The following is a 9,558-nucleotide window of genomic DNA, read 5'->3' as shown; positions in this document are numbered from 1 at the left end:
TTTCTACACACTTGTAATAACGTCTTAGAAATTTTAATTTGAAAAAGATATAATTTATTGTTATTACAATAACAACTGAAAAATAAACATAAGCATTTTCTTCATAGTGCTTAATATCCATTAGTTTAAAAAAAGGATATGAAGAAGCATGGACAAAAGTGGTGGGACTTACCTGGTGGCGCCGTGGTTAAGAATCGGCCTGCCAATGCAGGGGACAGGGGTTCGAGCCCTGGTCCAGGAAAATCCCACATGCAGCGGAGCAAGTAAGGCTGTGCACCACAACTACTGAGCCTGCGCTCTAGAGCCCACGAACCACAACTACTGAGCCCAAGTGCTGCAACTACTGAAGCCCGCCCGCCTAGAGCCCATGCTCTTCAACAAGAGAAGCCACCACAATGAGAAGCCCGTGCTCCGCAACGAAGAATAGCCCCCGCTCACCGCAACTAGAGAAAGCCCGCACGCAGCAACGAAGACCCAACGCAGCCAAAAATAAATAAATAAAATAAATAAATTTTTTTTAAAAATAAAAAAAAAAGTGGTAAGAGACAAACCCTTGAAAGTGTGATGGGAAAGTCTGCTCTTTTGTGTTGTGGCAGGAATGGAAAAGAACAGTGGGAGCAATTCCCGCACTCATGGAGAAGCAGAAGCAACAGTTCAACAGATATTCATAGAGCGCCAAGTATGTGCTATGGATTTTAGATGCTGTAACATGAATTAATTTATTAATTTATGATGTCATTGGATTTAATTTCTACGTAATACATTTTCTCTCAGGTAGAGTAGGCTGGTGTTCCTACAAATCACTTAAGCTTTATTTCCCTTTTTTGATGGTTTAAACTTATCTATATTCTTTTCTTTATATTAACCAACAAACTATATCTCACATTTTTGTGGGGCTTTAGAGCTTGCAAAGCACGTCTCCCTTCATTATCCTGTGCATCATAGGGAAGTATAGAGTAATGGTTAAGAATTTGGACTCTGTAGACAGGTTACAGGGACTGGAATAACACTCACCATGTGTGACATTGAGCAAGACTTCTTGGTTTCCACAGCTTAAAAAATGGGAATAAAAATAGGATTAAGGGAGCTAATATGTGTAAAGTGCTTAGTCTAGGACCTGGCACAAAGAAACAATATGTAAGATACGTAGATAAACTCCTTATTGTATATTGTATATTGTATATATGGAGACACTAAGAAGGCTCTAATTTTTCTCAATTATATTCAACCAGTGATAGTATAGCAAGACTTAAACCATATTTTTCATCTCCAAAACAAGGTTCTTTGTATTACACACATAGTGGAACAGCAATAAACATCAAGCTAAATCAGGCATGAAAGAATGATAATAAAATTTCAGAGTTAAAGGAAACTCACAAAATCACCAACCTAATCTTCTGCCCAATTCAAGAATTCTCTCCACATTTACCTAAGGAATTGTCATACAGCCTCTCTGAACATCTCCAATAATGGGACTCACTTCCTCAAGAGGCACCCCATTCCATTTTTTGCCAAATCAATTAAAATATTCTTCTTGTCTCCTTGTTACCAACACACTATTTCTAGTTCTGTTTGAAAAGAGTAAGTCTAACTCATCCTAGTAGTTTCTGATTAAGTTTCATTTCACATACTTCTACACATCATTCTGTTTGACTTTAAAATAGTAAAATTCCTGTATGAGAAAATAGATGGCACCTTTTGAGATGCCTCAAAAGGATAACGCAACAAGATTCCAATCTTTTATTTTTCAGAAGGCATAGAACAGTGTAAGTTTGTTCATTACACCTGAGATAATATTTCAAAATTTGTTGCTGTTCTTGTAAAGAATCCATATGATTTCCAATTAAAGTATCCTTTTCTTAAAGCTCTTAAAAATGAAGGCATGTTTTCTTTTTAATTTTGAATCATCACATGTTCATTTGACATAGAGCCTTCATTATATGACAGATACTGGAAATACAAAAATTAGTAACACATTGTTCTCTTCCAGCTGTGTACAGAAGTAGTCTTTTTCAGTATGGCTTGAATGGACCTTGGATATAGATTCATAACTACTAGATTTTGTTGACAGGTAAAATTAGTATTGAATAAAATTTGCCTTCAACATGGTCAATGCAAAAGATTTGTAGGATGAATGAATGACTGTTGATTTTTAACGTAATCTAAAAGTAAGTGACACTATTTAGATTTTAATTCAAACTTTGAAATTCTTGGTCCTTTCATTTTATAAAATTTGGATATTTGAAAGAATAAGAAACTAAAATTTTAACTTTATCTCACAGTCAGAGCCTTAATACTATGTGTAAAGAAAGGTTGCAAGATAATCTACTTTTTTTTTTTCGTTTTTAATTTTGGCTGTGTTGGGTCTTCCTTGCTGCGCATGGGCTTTCTCTAGATGAGGCAAGCGGGGGCTACTCTTTGTTGTGGCGCGCGGGCCTCTCATTGTCGTGGCTTCTCTTGTTGCAGAGCACAGGCTCTAGAGCGCAGGCTCAGTAGTTGTGGCACACGGGCTTAGTTGCTCTGCGGCATGTGGGATCTTCCCGGGCCAGGGATCAAACCCATGTCCCCTGCATTGGCAGGCGGATTCTTAACCACTATGCCACCAGGGAAGCCCTAATCTCCTACTTTTATGAATTATTTTAATCCAATTCATAAATATATACATTTTTTGAAATAAAAATATCCAATTTCCTTAAATGGAGTTTTAAATTCACACCTATTTATTAGAGTACGGATTTTTATTTTGTATATTTTTATTTTTCCTTTAGGGTTAGGGTAGACAACTTTTTAGATCTGATTTTAAGTTATGCACTTATATGAAAATAGAGTAAAATGAATCACTTTGTGGTTAATAAATTCAATATTCTGCTTACAGACAGCTTGTTATAAAATTACTGATATATTCTAGCAAAAGCAGTAAAGGTTATGTCAAATAACTACTAAAAAAATCACACTATGTAGCGTTAATGATGTTACCTTAACATACCAGCTTCAGGGGCTGCATAATTGTTTCTGCCAACCCATAAATTTTTGAGTAACAACAAAATTATTGTGATTTTTCTTACTAAATAATTCCTACATTACAAAGAATGTATGTAACAAGGTCCATGAATCACTAAAGCATATAATGATCATATATCTGATGACACATCTCTTTTCATAAGATGAATTCGAATAGATTTATGTATTTAGGTTAACTAAAAAATACCGAGTTTATAAGGTTCATAATTCTATCAACAACAACAAAATACTTCAAATCTTCCTTAAGAAGTACATGATTTGCTTTTAAAAACTGAAAGCTTTTGTTTATCAAAATCCTTGTTTAAGCTACTTTCCATGAAGTTTTACAGCGTTTAAATTGATATCATAAATATTACTGAAGATAAATTAATAATATAATGGAGTAGTACAATGTTCATAAACTGTATTTAAAATGATATAAGTGCAACCAAAATAGCTATAAGCAATACTATATAAAACCTCATTCTAGTAGTAGCTGATATTCTTTATCTAGCAACTAGGATCTAAAAGAGGATATTTTCATTTACTAACATTTTACATACTTTTCTTTGGTCTTATCTTTTTTAAGTTTTTAAAATTAAAAAAACTTTTTCGCCGTGCCTCGCGGCATGCAGGATCTTGGTTCCCCGACCAGGGATGAACCCATGCCCTCTGCAGTGGAAGCACGGAATCTTAACCACTGGACTGCCAGGGCAGTCCCTGGCCTTAAAGTATCTCAAACCAAGTATACCCTTTTCTTAATGCTACTAAAAATGATCCCAAATGAGATTTCATCTATTTAATTCAAACTAGGTTTCACGAAATTGAGTTATTAGTAGTGAGGTGGATGGACCTAGAGACTGTCATACAGAGCGAAGTAAGTCAGAAAGAGAAAAACAAATACCGTATGCTAACACATATATATGGAATCTAAAAAAAAGAAAAAAGGTTCTGAAGAACCTAGGGGCGGGACAGGAGACAGACGTAGAGAATGGACATGAGGACATGGGGAGGGGGAAGTGTAAGCTGGGACAAAGTGAGAGAGTGGCATGGACAGATATACACTACCAAATGTAAAATAGATGGCTAGTGGGAAGCAGCCGCATAGCGCAGGGAGATCAGCTCGGTGCTTTGTGTCCACCTAGAGGGGTGGGTTAGGGAGGTTGGGAGGAAGACGCAAGAGGGAGGAGATATGGGGATATGTGTATATGTATAGCTGATTCACTTTGTTACAAAGCAGAAACTAACACACCATTGTAAAGCAATTATACTCCAATAAAGATGTTAAAAAAATAAAAACTAGGTTTCATACTAAAATTTAAAAAATTCCAAGAATACAACATATAAAATGATGTTAATGTTTTACCTCTTTTAATTTCTAACATTTTTCTAAACAGTTATTTTCTATAGAAATTATGCAGTCAGTTATATTTTATCATACTAATAATGAATCCTTTACTATTTTTTAAATTTTATTTTTATTTATGGTGAAATACACATCACACAGAAATTATCATGTTAACCATTTTTTTTGTTTTTTTGTTTTGTTTTGTTTTTTTGCGGTACGCGGGCCTCTCACTGTTGTGGCCTCTCCCGTTGCGGAGCACAGGCTCCGGACGCGCAGGCTCAGCGGCCGTGGCTCACGGGCCCAGCTGCTCGGCGGCATATGGGATCTTCCCGGATCGGGGCACGATCCTGTGTCCCCTGCATCGGCAGGCGGACTCCCAACCACTGCGCCACCAGGGAAGCCCCATGTTAACCATTTTTAAGTGTACAGTTCAGTGTTATTAAGTACATTCACATTACTGTACCACCATCAATATCATCTATCTCCAGAACTCTTTTTATCTTACACAATTGAAACTCTATACCTATTAAACACTAACTGCCCACTTCCCCTCCCCCCTTTACTAGTTTTTTAACAGCTTTATTGAAAGATAATTCACATGCCATACAGTTCTTCCATTTAAAGTGTACAATTCAATGTTTTAAGTATAGTCACAGAATTGTGCAACCATCACCACAATCAATTTTGGAACAGTTTCATCACCCCCAAAAGAATCCCCGTGCCCATTAACAGTCACTCCCCATTTCCTACCAACCTCCCCAGTCCTAGGCAATCACTAATCCACTTTCTGTCTCTATAGATTTGCCTATTCTGGACATTTCATATAAGTGGAATCACACAATGTATGAGCTTTTATGATGGGCTTTTTTCACTTAGTGTAATGTTTTCAAGAAAGCTTTGTCAATGCTGTAGCATGGATCAGTACTTCCTTGCTTTTTTTGGTTGAATAATATTCTGTTGTGTGAATATGCCAGATTTTATTTTTATCCATCCATCAGTTGATATTTGTTTCCACTTCTTTGCTAGAATGAATAATGCTATGCGCACTTGTGTACAAGTTTTTGTGTGAACATATTTTCAATCCTCTAGGGTATGTATCCTAGGAACAGAATTGCTGTGTAATATGATAACTCCATGTTTGATATTTTGTGGAACGGCCAAACTTTTCCGAAGTGGCTGCACTATTTTACATTCCCACTAGCAATGTATGAGGGTTCCAACTTCTCCACATTTCATGCGAACACTTGTTATTATGTCTTTTTGATTGTAGCCATCCTAGTGGGTATAAAGTGGTCTCTCATTGTGGTTTTGATTTGCATTTCCCTAATAGTTAAACGCCTTTCATGTGTTTAGTAGCTATTTGTATAATTTCTTTGGAGAAATGTCTGTCCAAATCTATTTTTCAATTGGGTTGAGTTAGAAGAGTTCTTTATATATTCTGGCTACAGGTCCCTTTATCATATATATGATTTGCAAATATTTTCTCCCATTCTATCAGTTGTCTTTTATTTTCTTGATAGTGTCCTTTAAAACAAAAAAGTTTTTAATTTTGATGATGTCCAACTTAACTTTTGTTTTTTTTGTCATTTGCCTTTTCTAACATTTATCCTTTCCTCAAATAGGAGATTTTTACAGAAGGCAGTATATGAAATCACAGTTTCTTTACTAGAAAGCTAACTGAACTTAGAAATACACTTACTAGGGGCTTCCCTGGTGGCACAGTGGTTAAGAATCCGCCTGCCAATGCAGGGGACACGGGTGTGATCCCTGGTCCGGGAAGATCCTACATGCTGCGGAGCAACTAAGCCTGTGCACCACAACTACTGAGCCTGTGCTCTAGAGCCCGCGAGCCACAACTACTGAGCCGGAGTGCCACACCTACTGAAGCCTGTGTGCCTAGAGTTGTATTAAATGTACTCTCAATTAGCAAAACAGGTCTGAGAAGTTGCTGGATGGCCGAGCTTGTGTCATTGGAAACTATTTTATCCACATCTTCATTTAAAGAATTTTTTTTCTCAACATCTGATCTCCAATTTATATTAGAAAAATACTCTGTGGACTGTGGTCACTACTAATAACACTTCTTATTGTTGGGAAAGCTCTTGTGAAACATTTGTCAAGCACATAAAATGGTATAAAAGTGAAATACAGTAATTAAGATGTGTTCTATCGATTGTGTAAGCTAAAGTAATTTTTCATTACTAACGTAAGATTTAATAAGTATAAGTAGTTAAAGATTCTGACTTGGCACTAGTCATTAGCATGTAATTGAACTAGTAAAAAAGAGCAGTTAAAGCTGTGTTGATTACTACCTTATCTTTGAAAGGCAATTAAAGACCTCAATCATTGCAACAAGATTTGATTGTGCAGCCTTTATTGGACATTGATCTTTCAGCAAAGTGCAGTTACATTTTCCATTAATTTACAGTAACAGAGTTTAACTCTGATACCCTAGACTGTTGACCCAGGTGAGATGTAATGCTAAGTACTTGTTTAGGTTAAGATGCCCCCAAACGTCATTACTGTCTGAATGGTAAGTGCTGAAATAAAGTAGATACCCGATCCACTAGCTTTAGGATAAGGTTTCTGTTATCTGCATTAGCTTTTAAATGAAATGAAACCCAGATCCTTGTCTTTAGGTCACTCCACTCATTCAAACAACATTCATTCTTTAATAGAATTAAGAGATATTTTGTGAAGAATTACAGATGATCTGTGATTATAATTTTGAGTGATATAAATATAAATGACAAAATAAAATGTACATTTTAAAAGAAATACACATGGCTTTTAATTGTTTCCATTTTTACTGGTCAACAATAAGCAAAATATTAGTGGCCAAATATGTATGATGAACGAACTTATAACTATTTGTACAATTTGGTATGTTAAGCCATTAGCACTGAGAAACTAGGGATTTTTTTTTTTTTTTAATTAGCAACCTCTTTCTTGCTCCCAACTCTGTTACTGCATCTTTATGGTGGTTCACAACTTATACAGGAACTACGAATTTTGACTAGAAACTTCTTCCAACACTTGATAATTGATTTGTATAGAAATAACAATAGAAGAGATGCAAGATTTTAAACTAAAATAAAACTTCATCTTCATTCAAAAAATAGTTGCCTGGATTATTTTGAAGACTAAAAATCCCATTAAAGAAGTGTAGGCAGAAAAGCTGTTTCATCAACTAAGAAAACTCCTGCTATCCAGAAGGGCTGGGTCCACTTAGAACCCTCCTTGCCATCTCAGGCGTAACCAGCATGCGCACAGGCACACTCGCACAAACTGCCTTCATTGTGTCTCCTCCTCCCTTCCTCTCACTTATTTAAAAAATCCTTTTATTGATGAAGTCTTTTAAACTTAAATATATATGGGACACAAGAATGAGGATTACAAAACCAGCTTTTCTGAAATTAAGGTAAAACGGACATTTGCTTACAAGCACATTCATGATATATTTTAAGGCAGAAAGGTTTCTTGTTTTGTCCTTCTTAGATTACAGGTGGAAAAAACTAAGATACAAAGGAGTAGTTATTAGCCTGAGGTCAAAAAGTAAGATAGCACTGTTGCTAAAAACAGAATCAATCCCCTGCCTCCAGCATTTATATTTTATCCTTTTTAGGCCACAATACTTTGATGTAATATCCAACTTTAAAGAAAAAACTTGAACCATTGCTGTTCAATGAGAAGAATTTTTTCAGACTAAACGGTTCACTACAAGACTTCATAAATCCAAGGAATGATATTTTAAATATTTGAACCATGCCCTTAGCCATTGTTGAGTTCATCCTTTACCATGATCAACTTCATGAGAGCAAGAGGTCTATTGATTTTCATGTAATACAAGAAAATATTACATTTGCTTAATTGTTACACAGTGAGCACATCAGACAAGAAATCAAGGCTCTATTTAATGCTGCAAGCAGCAGAGAATTACAGAGATCAATAGGGTAGTTTGTCAAAGATGTTCTCCAAGGAGACTTACCTATCACCATATGGACAAGAAGTCACTCCGATTGTAGCTATTGAAAAACAGGTAAGCACAGTCAGCAGTACAAATTATCAGAAATCAAACAGGCCAGTGTGAAAAGAAGTGCAACTCTACTGAAAAGCTGTTATTTATGGTCTGATAAAAACCATTTTATCAGCCTTGTGTTGGGACCAAACCTTTACAGCAAGTATTGACAAGATCAGGAGCAATGAATGAGCAGTATTTGACTTAAAACTTATGAGCTATAGTTATTTAACTTTGCCCATTACAGAGGAAATCAGTTCTAGCCTTCCTTGCAAAATGCTAATAGTCAGTTTTATTATTAATGAAGCTTAATGTAACACTATCTCCTTTGCGTAAGCCATTCACTTAACTAGTGTCAAGTATATTCTTCTGGACTAAATATATTGGCATAAGTACTTCTTTGATTAAAAGGTTATTTAGAATTGCTGTTAGACAAGTGAACACTACATATATTTGAAGAACAGTTCACTCTGTAGCTCACTTAAAATGACTACCTTTAACGAAGCCTGTTTGTGTCACTTCATTATTCCAGTGCTTTCACCTCAATCACTTCCACTCACCTTCCCTACTGATTTGCCGGAAGTAGGCACCCAAACGTTGGTTAGATTGAATTCTATAAAATATTTTGCTACAAAACTGTGTAAACAGTAAACAGAGCATCAGCAACACATTAACATAAAATGATATATAATGCATGTTTGTAATTATGGGAGAGATCATAAATCTTAAACACCCATTGGTTTAGAAATTAAATAGTTCTTAGTTCTCCCTAAATTACTCCAAATTTCTGAAATTTACCATTCGTCTGGGTTTTCTGTAACTACCCCCAAGGATAAATTTTTTTTAATGACTTTGCATTAAAAAATGCAATTAACTTAATAAAATTCTAATGCAAAACCGCCATCATGTCTTTAAAATTTCAGCCCACTTTCCATCGCCAATAACTCTATGGATGGATACGTACCATTTCAGCTAGTTGCTTTTTTAAACAGTTACCAAATTTATTTTTTCTGGGTCTTTCTAGATTTTAATTGTTCTTACAGCTTTATTGGCATGCCATTTTAACTTTTAATAAGTCTTAATTTCATTCTTCTTGCTGCATTTACATTACCTAGAGTTGTTATTACATTTTTTAAAAAGTAGTATGGTATTGGATTCTTTAGGTAATAAGAAGTTTCAACATTACACCCAC

Source organism: Lagenorhynchus albirostris, chromosome 1, assembly GCF_949774975.1.
Source record: "Lagenorhynchus albirostris chromosome 1, mLagAlb1.1, whole genome shotgun sequence".
Taxonomy (NCBI): domain Eukaryota; kingdom Metazoa; phylum Chordata; class Mammalia; order Artiodactyla; family Delphinidae; genus Lagenorhynchus; species Lagenorhynchus albirostris.
This window is presented reverse-complemented; position numbering follows the sequence as displayed.